A 13,188-nucleotide genomic window follows, 5' to 3' on the forward strand; every position below is an offset into this window, starting at 1 on the left:
TGTAAATATCTTTTAAGTTCATTTGTTCAAGAGTCTGATTGAGTTCTAATATTTTGTTGTTTATCTTTTTTCTAGTTGATCTATCTGTGACAGTGGGGTATTGAGGTCCCCCACTACTATTGTATTAGTGCTAACATGATTTTTCATGTCCATTAGTATTTGTTTTATATAGCTGGGTGCATTAGTGTTTGGTGCATATATGTTTATGATTGTCACCTCTTTCTCTTGGATTGTTCCCTTTACAAGGAGGTAATGTCCTTCTTTGTCTCTCTTAGTCAGTGTGGGTTTGAAATCCACTTGATCTTCACAGAGAATAGCTACCCCTGCTTTTTTTTTTTGCGTTCCTGTCTCATGGAGTATTGTTTTCCACCCTTTAACTTTCAGTCTATCAGTTTCTTTTTGAATTAAGGGTGTTTCTTTTATGCAGCATATTGTTGGATCTTGTGTTTTGACCCATTCTGCCAGTATATTTCTTTTGAGTGGTGAATTGAGACTATTAACATTGATGGTTATAACTGATATGTATTGACTTATCCTTGACATGACTTTTTTTGTTGTTGGATTCTCCCGCTTTGTGTTTAATTTCTTGTTATGCCTGATGGATTCATTCTGCTCAGTTTCCTGTGGTTGAGATTCTTGTTGTCTTTTCCTAGGATATTGTTTCAAATTTTTTGGTGTGTTGATTTGGTACTCATGAAGTTCCTAATATGCTCTTTATCATGAAAGTATCTTATTTTTCCATCAATTTTGAAAGATAGTTTTGCAGGGTACATCAGTCTGGGTTGGAGATTGTTTTTCTTTTGGGCTTGAAATCTGTCACTCCATGCTCTTCTTGCCTTGTGGGTTTGTGTTGAGAAGTCTGCTATAATTCTGATGGGTTTTCCTTTGTATGTGATTTGTTTCTTTTCTCTAACTGCTTATAGAATTTTGTTCTTCTGTTGAGTTTCTGAAATCTTAACAATTATATGCCTATGTGTAGATTTTTTTTTTTTTTGATCAAGGCTATTTGGAGTCCTACATGCCTCACTTATCTCTATGTCAAGTTCTTTCCCCCTATTTGGGAAGTATTCTACCATTACTTCTGTGAACACTTTTTAAATGTCATCTGGAGTCTCTCCTGTTTCTTCATTGACTCCAATCAGTCTGTTATTCTTCTTTGCATCATCTAGCAGCTGCTGGATTGATTTCTCATGGTCCCTTAGTATTTTAAAGAAATTTTTCTTTTCCTGGTCACTAATTGCAATCCTATCTTCTATATCTGAAATTCTATCCTCGCACTGGCTCATTCTGCTGCCTAAACTGTCATTGGATTTTTTAATCTCCTAGAAATCTGTTTGCATGTGTTTTATGGATTCCATTTGTTTCTTATGTTGGGTTTCCATCATGTTCCTCAGCTCCTCTATTTTTTCATTTGTGTCCACTCTAGATTTATTCATCATGTCTTGCACTATGGGCATAATCTCTGCTGTTATCTGAAAAATTATTTCTGATTTCACTTTTTCCAGGTCAGGGAGTCCAGGTGGTTGAGTATCAGATTGTTCCATCTCATTGCCCTTTGGGGTTCCCTTAGGTGATCTGGGAGTCTGATTTTGGGGCTTATTTACTTGTCTCCTCACTTCAACAGATGCAGCCTGCTGTGTCTTTGTTGAGGCAATTTTTTGTTCACTCAGTGATCTTCAATTCTTAACAAACCACCAAATAACCTTTACTCTGCTGCTCCTGGGTTCAGGCAGGTGGCCTTCTGGATCCGTGAGCTGACCTGTTGTCTGGGTAGGCTTCTGGCTGGGGCCTGTGCACACTTGGGATAATATCTAGGTGTGCCTCTCACTGGGGCCCCTATGTAGCTGTTGTCTGGGAGGGGCTTTGGCTGGAGGCTGTGTACCCCAGTTCCTTTTGTCTGCTCAGGTTTTGGCGAGGGTCACTACATACTTATCAGTGGTATCGGGGTGAGTCTCTGGGTATTGCCTGTGTGCCTGTACAGCTCTTCTCCAGGTGGTTCCCTGGCTGTGGCCGATGGTATGGTGAGCCTCTGGCTGAGGACCATGTGCCTTTTCCAGGGCAGGCCTCCAGCTGCAGTCTATGCACCTATGCAGCTCATTTCTGGGCAGGCCCCAGGCCTGGGCAGGTGCACAGGAGCCTCTGGGGTAGGGGCAGATCCCCGACTGGGATCCACCTGCAGCCTCACATATCTGGGCAACACAGCTCCCCAGGGTCTGCAGGCACTCACTGATGGAATGGCAGGCCTCTGGTGGAAGCCTGAGCACCCCTGGTTTCTTAAGACCAATTAATCAGTAGCCAACACTTCCAGCAGCTTGAGAAATTAGTGCTTTGGTTTTGAAGGAGGATTTGAATAGCACATCATAGGACGCAGAGGTCCTTGTTCAAGAAAATTTGACAGTGAATCTGGTACCTAGCTGATTCAAACAAAAAAGAAATCTGAAAACATGAAACCAGTGATGTCACTTAAAAGTAAGAGGAGCAGCCTGATGATACAGAGGTGACTTGGGATTTGGAGTCAGACTGACCTGAAATTCCTCTCTGAAATTCTCACTCATGGTGTGATCTTGAGACTATTCACCTGAATTATTTAGCTTCTCTGAGAATTGGCTTTTTGACTTACAAAATGATGATAATGGTAATAATATTTGTTGCATGGCATATTCAGGATGACGTGATGACTAAAAGCACTTGAAATACCAAGCAAAGCACCTGGCATGTCAAAGGCATTTAGTCACTAACCCTTTTCTATTGTTTTTAAGACAGCCAATGCTTCCACGGATGTTAGTCTTTATTTAAACAGTGGCAAGCAGAATGGTTGAAAAGTTTGCAACTGGTTGAATGCAAGTGAATATAGATTAAAAAATGAGGAGATGGGTGGTTAGATGCAAGCAAGAATGGTATGTGCTGGGAGTAAAGAACACTTTAGTCAGAGAAATTGGAGGAGGATCAGGAAGAGCCCAATCTGTATCCTTAACATAAAAAGGCCTCAGAATGGAACAATGAGAGAGAGGAATCGAGAAAGGGCCTTTCAGTCAAAAGCATGCAGGGACAACAGAGTGTGGGACATATTTGGGCCTTGGTAGGTAGTTCAATGCATCTGGAGCATGAGTGGGAGGAGACTGGGCAGCAAAGGGAAGGCTTCCTCTTAAATGCTTGGTACCAGCAGTTTCTAATCCATACTACAGCTTGAAGTTACTTCTTTCTAATCCATATAGAAACACTAAAAGAAAGAGATGGTCAATAGCTCATGGCCCTTCCAATGAAGTCCACCTGGGTGCGAGACCCAGCTGGTGAAAGATCCACTTGCCCCACATTCTTCACAGCTCTAAATTTCAGGATGAATTGTTCTGACAGCTTAGAAGAATCTTGTGAAGTAGCCCATGCCTCTTAGGGATGATGGGAAAAGTCACTCTTCTGCACTCTAAGGTCTAATGGCATCAAGTTCCTGACAGCACTCATGGTTCTTTGCAAGCCCAGGACATTCCCATGCAGTGAGCAGGAGCAGCCCTGAACACAAGACTGTCTGCCCTGGAAGGCTGCTCTGTCCTCTATGTACCCAGCCTTGGCACATAAACTGGGGAGCAGAGCCATAGCTGGTCTGTGATGTGAGTTCCACTGTAAACTTTGTTTCTATTCTGTATGAAAGAGTTCTTTATGCCCTGAACTTCTGGAAATTTAAAAAAATGATATTCATATGAAAATTTCCAAATTTGGACTCAGCCCAAGAGGCATCAAAGATTGGCAAGTGGAGACAAACTATTCTGGGAGGCTTTGAGAAATGCAGCATGTTCACCAAAAAGTAATTAGAACTCCAGAGTCCCTGGCTTATGGGCTCCAGTGAGCTTGGTGGGTTTACTTGTACCTGCACCTCACCCTTGTCCACATGCACATTTATGGGACATCCTAATAATTATCTAGGTACGTGGAAGACTTTGTGCTTTTCAAACTCTTTTCCATAATTAACTAATATTTTTATCCTATTATGACTTCAAGGTAAGCAAGGGAAAGAAATGAAGACATCGAGGGATAGGCAGGTAATAATTACCCCAGCTGGCCACCTGTTAGTGGAAAAAATATACTATTAGGATTCAAAGGATAGCTAGAATTCACACATGGTGCTGCTGTGACTATCTGTGCCTTGATTACTTACAAACTCTCATCATCGACTTTCTCATCTGTAAAATGGGTTGATAATGTTACACAGAACGATGTGTGAATTAAATGAGATGGTGATGGAAATATTCTCTGTAAATCAGCACGTCATTTAAATGTTAAATGTGATATAAATGCAATTAAGCATCTAGTCAAGGTTGTAAATGTAAATGCAACCACCTTCTGAGTCCCAAGTCAGCAATATTATTTCATGGACCATGATTATTAACCTCAGATCACCACCATCGATTTATCAGGAAACTAGTAGGTTGAGTACCTCCAAGTTCTGCAGGGATTACAGGGTCTCTCCTGACATCCCCGTGAGCTCCCCAGTCACTCTGGGCCCTTGTTGAATGGCATTGAACAGGACTCATGTGGATGTGCTGTTATTTTTCCCACAAACCCCTCTGCTTCCTGTGGAATGATCGCTTAGGCAGTTAGGAAGGACATTGTGTAATGCTCATGAACGACACGGTAATTAGTGAATATGACCTTAGAATGATGGCATCCAAGCCCTCAAGGACTCGTATTCTCAGAGTCATCAAAAGGAAGGCACACCTACTACTTTAAACATCTGCCAACTCACATCTACTACAAAAACTGTAACAAATATAAAAACACCCCAAAATCAAAACCGTGACTATGCACAGAGAAGTATGATGTCCCAGGCTTGCCATATCAAGGAACCAAGCACCTAAACATGATAAACTTCCTATAAAAAGACTCTAGTTCCTTATCATTCTATGTCTCTAATGCACACATTTCAAAGAGGAAGCAATAGTGTGCACGCTATGTCTCCCATCTTCTCAAGTAAACTACAGAAACTGGGCTGAGTATCTTCTTTATCCTTGTATCCCCATAACACTTAGGTGAGGCAGAGGAATGCCTTTATTAGACCCCTGTTCAGTTGCAGATGCTGTGCTAGATTCTTAACATTTATTAGCTCATTAATTCTTTGAAATAACCCTTTAAATGACAGGTGTTAGCACCATCTCCATTGGCAGGGAAATAGGCTGAAGATAGATAAAATAACATGCCAAGGTCACATATTTAGAAAATGGTAGAACCACAAATCATATTTGGGTCTTTTTATCATATACCTTGACCTTTCCTAGAGCATTCATGCCTGACTTTAGTATATGCTTATAGACATATGTTCAGTGGTCATATCATATTGCTTAAAATAATGCTTGTGTAAGGTATAGTATCCCGGATAGAAGCAGACTGTAAGAGAGAATTATATAGGTACCAGCTATTGTATAGGTACCAGATCTTCATTGTAGTATTCTTTTGCCACCTACTCATTCAAGTACAGGCAAAAAACACACATCATGGTCATAAATTAAAATGTTTTGAGGGCTTTATATAAATTGACTTATTTAGCCATTTGAGGTAGATATAACTGTTACTTCTATCATCTTTATTTTGCAAATTCAGAAAATGAGGCAAAGAAAGTTTTTCAAAGCAAAGCTGAGATCCACCTTCAGAGTTCAGGGAGAGCTGGTTCCCTTTTGCCTGTGGTTCTCAAACTGGATTGTGCTTTAGAATTACCCGGGAATGTTTTATACTCTGTAAATGCCAGGTCTGATGGCCCATGATTCAGATGTAGTTGATGGCTGAGGAGAGAGAACAGCATTCATCTGTTGCACTCTGTCCATGTGTTTCCACGGAACAGGCGAGTGAGAAGGCCCTTTGCTGTTGCAGACTACCTTGAATTCTGCTGTGCAAGAGTCTTGCTTCCTCAGCTAAGCAGTCCATCTTTCCCATTGACTTCTACAAGCCAGGTCGTCCCAGGTCTTAATATCAATTTATCTTATAAAACAATTAGTTAAGAATTATTAGAAATGGAAAGTGTATGTCAGGCATTGTGCTAGGAACTGCCTGTAGCTTATTTCAGTAAATCCATAGAGCAGCCCCATGAGGTAGGTATTGCTACTCCAGGTCAGCTATGCCAAATAGATCTCACCTGGTTTCCTCCCACGCTGGTTGGTTGCTTGAATGAGCAGGCTTTCTGCTCTCAATGTGGTCTGTGAGCATAAGGTAGGAGACTGTTAGAAATGCAAAATGTCTGCTTTACCCTAGCCACTGTGTTCTCAGGGAAGAGCAGAGTTGGAGAAGTGCTGGTCCAGAGCTGGGACTTGAGCAGCCTGAGGATTACCACTGCAGCAGGGGAAGTGCTCTGAGCCATCTTCCACATCCACTTGAGCAGAGGATGGTACAGCTCCGAGGATCAGTCGTTATCATTTCAGCCTCCAAGGCTAACCATGGGGACACTGTGTGTAGACCATGTCCATGTAATGGGCTCTGTTTGGTCATCGGATTTTCCTTACTAAACAATCACTAGCCTGACAAAGGGGACCGTGTCCTTTGGACTCTGTCCTTTTCTGTGCCCAACACTTGTTTCTCTGAAGTGCAGTGTCTGTGCTGGATAGGTGTTGGTACCTCTCTAAGGTAACCCAGAGCTGAGGGGAGTCTGGTAACAGAATTGCAGTGCTAGAGCCAGGACAGTCTTGAGACAGCCAGAGTGGCAAGTCATCATGACTACATCTTTTTGTCTCTCCACTTTCTGTTTCTCAGATCTGTAGCCTCTGCCTCGTGCCACTGCATTATTATTTTTGACCTTTCTTTGTCAAGGAATATTAGATCCAATGCATAGTCCATTTGAAGAATAAATACAAGGCATCACGGGAAAGTGCTTCCTGCACAGTTCCATGACGCGTCCTCTCCTGTCATCCTATTCCCTCAGCAATAAGAACCCAAGGAGCATTTGTCAATTACTTGAGCCAAATACCTTGTGGTAGACAATGGCTTAGAGAAGAACATTATAATTACAACTTGGAAGGCCTCTCTATTTCTAATCATTTTCTAAGCAATATTAATTAGGATTAAGGATCTCTTTTAAGGCTGTATCCCATGACCACCAGTTTTCTAGTCCAAATGGTTGGATTTATGACACCAAGATTTATTTATCTTTGTACATTAATTTCCCTTGTTTAGTGTGGATCTATAGGTTACTTTCTGCATTCTTTTTCAATAACATTCTGATCTTCATGAGAGAATGTGGCAGAATTAGGATTTGAACTATAAAGGTGAAAGCTCTGAAGTTCCCTTAGGGTCTAATATTTTATATTGTATGTGAAGAGCATGTTTAGATTATTGTATTGGAAATTTCTATCTTAATCTTTTCAGTTTGTTGGACACACAGCATGAATAGACTATATTGAAAATAATATTACAGACTCTAAACAAATGTATACGTTATGTTCTCTTTGGTTGGGAGAAATTGACATTGGCCAGTCATAGGTATATTAATTTATTTAATTATATTAAACTAATATTCAAAATAGGAAACAAAAGAGTTTTCTGTCCTTTACCTACCTGTATGCTGAGGGATCATTAAGATAAGTAGCTATATGTGTGGCAGAAAACTTCATTCTATAATAACTAATGCTGTAGATACTGGCAATTAACCCTCCTGAAGGCTACTGTGGATAGCAGAGGACTGAGAGGACAATTTGCATAACCACACCACTGTGTATTTTTTTTTCTGAAGTCATATTACAGGGGGTTGATATTGGTCTGAGTTGACTTCCAGAAGGGATATATCATATACTGCTACACTCAAGGTGAAAGAAATTCAGAGATGTTTTAGAGCAACTTACCTGCCTCATCACCATTTTGCATCCACCTGCAATAGGTCCCTGCCTCTTTCTCCACTTCTTTTCAATGATGTCCTATGAAACAGCAAGCACAAGATCCAAATATGCAGCTTATTGGCATTTTTCACAACTGTAAGCAGGCTTAGCTGGTACATGGCTGTTGTTATTTCTTTTCTCAACAAGGAAAGCTACACACAAAGAGCTTTTTTTCTAATGATAGCCATTATTTTATAATTTTTTTCTATGTAAACTTTCATTTTTTAAATCTCAAATGATCGTGTAACTATATGCTAATATTCTGTAGTCCTCATGGTCCTAACTCTCAGCCATCTATTTTTCCCAAATTTAATTTTTTAATTGAACTTTGGGAACTATCTTAGTGTTTTGACTCTGTTAGTACATTTGCTTTTGTGGAAGATCCATTTTAGTTTCTAGGTCTCCATGCTTTGGTACAGAAATGTGTCCTATTTGGATTCATCTTCTCAGTTACGGAAGACTGCAACTGCTAACAGTGTGACAGTGATTACACAGACCATAGCGGCATTGGGAAGGCATCTTTGGAATTTTTTGATTCTGAAATTTTTTATAAGTCTATGGCTTGCATGGTCTGAATTATTCTTATTTCCATTATTACCTCACAATTTTATAAACATTCACAACAGAAATGACAAATGTGTTTACTGGAAATTAGACAGTCTTGGTTAAGTGGAAAATTTATACTTTAATAAAATGAAAGATTATGAATATTTTAATGGTGGCTAGTAATAATACTACCACTAGTCCTGTTATTGCTGACAAATATTTCTGCATTGATAATAATATAATGTTTATTTTTCTTCAGTGTAATTTTAGCGCCAACCTACTGTACTTTATTGCATCACCCCATAAAGCATCTGTAAGACAACATTTGTAAGAACCAGCCTTGCTAGATGGCAGGTATGTGAGGGAGAACTTTCTCCTCTGCTCCTGGTGTTTCCTTCCATGTGGAAGAAGCTCAGCATTGCACCATGCCCTCCAACATTCCCATCTTCTCTCCTACCCCACACATTTCTCCCTACAAAAGAAGTGCCTAATGGCTTGTGAGTTTGGAAGAAAAACTCATTCATATAGAACCTAGTTGTGTCAGCCTCTTTCCCTGCTGCCCTGACACGGCCTGCTCACAGGGCACATGTATTCTCCGTTCTTGGCCATGCAGCAAGTTTTATGAAGTGGTTCTGGCTGAAGCCTCGAAATTCCCATCATTCCCTAGGCCTGATGGGTATTCCAGTCTGCTTCAGAGGTGAGGATTGGGAAGTCTGCTTGAAGGTAGAAGCCCATTCTCCAAAGTGGTGTTTCCTAGAGTGAAAGTATTATTTTCATCTTCCGTTTGCCTAGTGGCATAGAGATGCTGTAAGTTAGTGCATGGATGATGATGACCTCAAGCAGCTGAGTCCAAATCACTGCTCTGAAACCTACCCAACCAGAGCTGTCAGGACCAAATGAGTTAGTACACATAAAGTGCTCCAAATAGCACCAGGCACAAAGGGCTCTACGCGTATTTGATGTTAATGTTACCCTCTTGTTTCATTGTTCAGGTAATTCAGAGTACACATTCGGAAGAGGTGTCAAATGCTGCCTGACCCATGCTCAATACCAGGAGTTGTAAGCAATAAACCCACCCCAGTTTCAAATCATTCTGTGATTAGGCTAATCCTACATCTTAATGGTTCTCATCCCCAGAATTTTTTTTTTAATTGTAAAACTAATCGTACTCCTCTGCTAGTTTCAATGAGCCCAAACCCTCTGAAGGGCCCAAACCTTCCCCAGCAAGGCTTCAGCTTACATCCCAGCCTTATCTTCCCGACACTCTCTGCATTGACCCTAGTCCAGCATTGCTCATGAATCCTGATCTGCAGCATGCATTTGTCATGCCACACCAGCTCTACTTTCACTGTTTCAAGAGTTTCCCATCTTCTCTGATTGTTAGGGTAGAACTTATCCTGCAGAACCCCACTCTTGGGCTCACTCCTCTGTGAAAACATTCCTTCTTCTTCCTCACTCCTGGAGGTCTCTGTGTAGTGAAAGAAGAAAAAGAAAGAGAAGAACCCATGCTATTGTAACTAGCTCATCTGAGTCCAGTTACAAATCACAGGACCTGTCAGCTCCCAAGGGCTGTGGTGTGGGGCCCCGCCCCCTGTGTTTTGGTGCCCGTGTGCTACTCAGCATCTATCAGAGCCTTGCTCCCTGGTTACCTGAGTACCTGGCCGTGAAGGTGGCTTGCCAGTGCTTCTCCACAGTAGTGCTCAAATGCATCTACCTCTGTCCATCCCAACCTGGCCACCAGAATATCTTACCAGGCCTCCTTCAGTAGCCTCTTAAATCAGCTCCCAACTTCTATGCTGGCCCCATTCACATTATTCATTAAATAGTCACTGAGAACAGTGGAATTAAAATGTAAATCACGTTAGGTTACTGTCCTACTTAATGAGCTCTCTTGTACTGAAATCTCGATTTCAGCCCCTCAGTCCCTAGCCTTCTTTCCTTCTCGTTTCATGCCTCCTCTTAGCCCCTGTGACTGTGCTGCTATCTGTCTTCTCTCATTTAGTTTCCCAAACAGGTTAAACTTGGCCCTCATTAGTCTCTTGTTCACTCCTCTCCTTGACTGGAATGTGGCACCTTCATGGCTAGCATTTTTAATCCTTTAACATCTAGCATAGAAACCCTCTTGGAAGAGAAGACATTCTGACCTGCAATCTAATAGAGATCTCCTACCACCCCATGGAGTGCCCTTTATGCATAACTCACACTGCAGATCCTCATGTTTCTCACTGCAGTCATGTCAACAGTGTTGTTTGCCAGTAGTTTATCATCTCTGTTGTTCACTAGAACAAAGCTCCATGGAGGCAGAAACAAGGGCCACCTGGTTATCATTGGGTCTTTAAGGCTAAGCCCACAGGAAGCATGAGAGATGTGCTCAAATGAAGACAGTGTGTGGTGGACTTGGAGACTTTGAGAGCCTTGAACAGGAAGGGGGCCGAGTGCACCCAGTCTAAGTCTTATTTTACAAGGAAGAAAATCAAGATTCGGGCCTTGCAATGAATTCTCCTAATCTCCCATATTCAGTGCCTGCCAGGTACACTTTTGTGTTCTGGGTGTCCTTCATTATCAAGTTCTGTTGCCCTAGGCTTCAGGAAACTATGCAATAACTACAGATTTTGAATGAAATAATCTGACAGGAAAACCAACTGCTTTGTGTACTTCAACCTTTCCCTGAGAAATGAAAGCAAAGCCTAAGGAAATGCCATTTGACTAATTTCTAACCAATGCAAATCTTCCCTCTTAGTCACCTTTAACAAAAATGTCAGTGCTCACAAGCACAGAGAGGCCCGCCAAGGATCAAAGTAGCCTTCAAATCTGCTTTGGTCCAAAAGGAGCCTGCAGTCCACTGGCTCAGGCCTGTCCCAGGGTCTGGGGCAAGTAGGGAAAATGTAGCAGCTTACACAGACACTCCCATCTTCCAAAAACTGGAGCAGTTGCAACTGCTGTCTGTGGCTGCTCATTAATTGGTTGTCTTTGTTCATGTTTCTGATTCTTTCCCTTTTGGTTCAGTTCTGTTGTCTCTCAAGTAGACTGACTGGTACAGCAGTGCCTTCAGCCATGATGTTCTACAGTTCTTAGCATACCTCTACTATTCTGACCAAGTATGAGATGCCAATGAGTCTTGGAGCCAACACACTCTGTTTGCTGCTCACTAGGACTCTGTTGTCTTTGCTAGATCATTATACTAGGGGAGGAGTTGGTGTTTTCAAAGCAATAATAGGGCTTAGGGTAATGCAGGGTAACCTAACATGGTTACTTTGAGGACTATCAACATAGCCCATCAAATGCCCAGCCATTCAATGCACTTACTATGTATTCTAAAAATGTCCTAAACAACTCTTACATTATATGTATTATGGTAGGTGCTGAGAATTCAGGACTAATTACAAAACATTGTCTGACTTCTAGAAATTTACAGTTTAAAGTTGAGATAGGCAGTAAGCTATAACAGCGCAGTAAAATTTGTTACTTGAGTGAAGCTATTCTTTCTCTTTTTGGGCCCACAGTGATTGAAATTATACATGCAGACATGGAGAACTGGATTAATGGGAGGTGTATGTGGGGCCGTGTGTGTATAGATAAAGTAATCAGGTTTGATTTTTAGGAAGCTAACTGGTAGAAAGGGAAAAATGAAGAATGTTAGCTGGAGAAATATAAGAGACTATCACTGCTTGGAAATAGTGAGTATTTAGTAGCTATAATGCTGCTGAGTCATGTGGAGGTAAACTTTGGGAAAGTTTTTGAGGTGAATACATGGAAGGTCAGACATTCATTATATGTAGTTAGATCCAATGTTTATAGCTAGCGAATCCTATGTATAGCTTTTGTCCTGATGCTTACATAACAGTAATTAATGATGTATCCATGACAGCCTGAGTGTCATAGAAAGAAATAATGCACAGTGAAGGTATAACTTTTCTGGAGGAGGCAACATTTTCACTTGCACATGATTTTGACTAAAGCCATGTCATGTGTGGTTGATTCTCTTGAACCATAAGGCTTTGACCAACTTTTGTTCTCTTCTGGGCCTGTCACTTCTGGAGAGACATTTGTGTCCTTCTCAAGCATCAAGACATACACAGGTGCGCTTCTGAATACAGAGGACAGAGCAGTGTGAAATCTGGGCTTTTGGAGAGGAGAAGTGTGCGTCTATGAGTGAATGATCAGAGTCCTCTCCTGTGCTTCCTGGCAGCACACTGGAAGGTCCTGCCTAAACACTAGGGAGTCTCAGGGCTCTTGCTCATCCACACCTGTCAATGATTGATCCCATCTTTGGCTTGCTGTCATTACATGAATGTGGGATCTTCGGAGGGCCTAATTCCTTGGAAGTTCCTTTTGAAAAGCTAGAACAAGCTGTGACCAGTAGACAGCTCATGACTCAGGAGCTTAAGCATTTAACTAATTAGTAAGGAAAACCGTGGCAAAGATTTGCAGTTAATGTGAGTGAAAGTAGAATCACTGGGGCCCTCAGTATATAAGTTTTATTTCCTTTTGGGACTGTATCACAACTTTGAGAGAGATTACCATTTACCTTTGAGGAATTTTCAGAACACTTGTGCATGTGTGTATGTGTGTGTGTGTGTGAGGGTGGTTAACTGACAAAGAGAAGAATTTCAACACCTCAGAAAAATGCCTCATCATTTCCTCTTGTGAAATCTGGGTGCTTCTTAATGAATCCATGTTAGGAATGTGGACCTCCAGCCATGAAGCTCAAGGTCCAGCCTCATTTTTGACTGAAGGCTGCTACCCAGTGGTAGTACTGATGAGAAAAGAGCAGAGCACTTCCCTGGGCCGCTGT

The 13,188-nt window shown here is 41.4% G+C and overlaps 1 long non-coding RNA gene across 1 annotated transcript in view; it reads right to left on the reverse strand.

The window, feature by feature from the left end:
• Positions 1-6,099: 6,099 nt before the first annotated feature.
• Positions 6,100-13,188, reverse strand: part of LOC110347617 (uncharacterized) — a 118,495-nt gene continuing 111,406 nt past the window's right edge. Inside the window, exons 5-6 of the long non-coding RNA XR_015441478.1 lie at positions 7,815-7,886; positions 6,100-6,179 (exon numbers count right to left, since the gene is read on the reverse strand). This is a non-coding gene — a long non-coding RNA (uncharacterized LOC110347617). The remainder of the gene's footprint in view (positions 6,180-7,814; positions 7,887-13,188) is intronic.

This window comes from Heterocephalus glaber, unplaced genomic scaffold (genome assembly GCF_053883595.1).
Source record: "Heterocephalus glaber isolate CG9 unplaced genomic scaffold, H.glaber_assembly_v1.0 deba00000281, whole genome shotgun sequence".
Lineage (NCBI taxonomy): Eukaryota > Metazoa > Chordata > Mammalia > Rodentia > Bathyergidae > Heterocephalus > Heterocephalus glaber.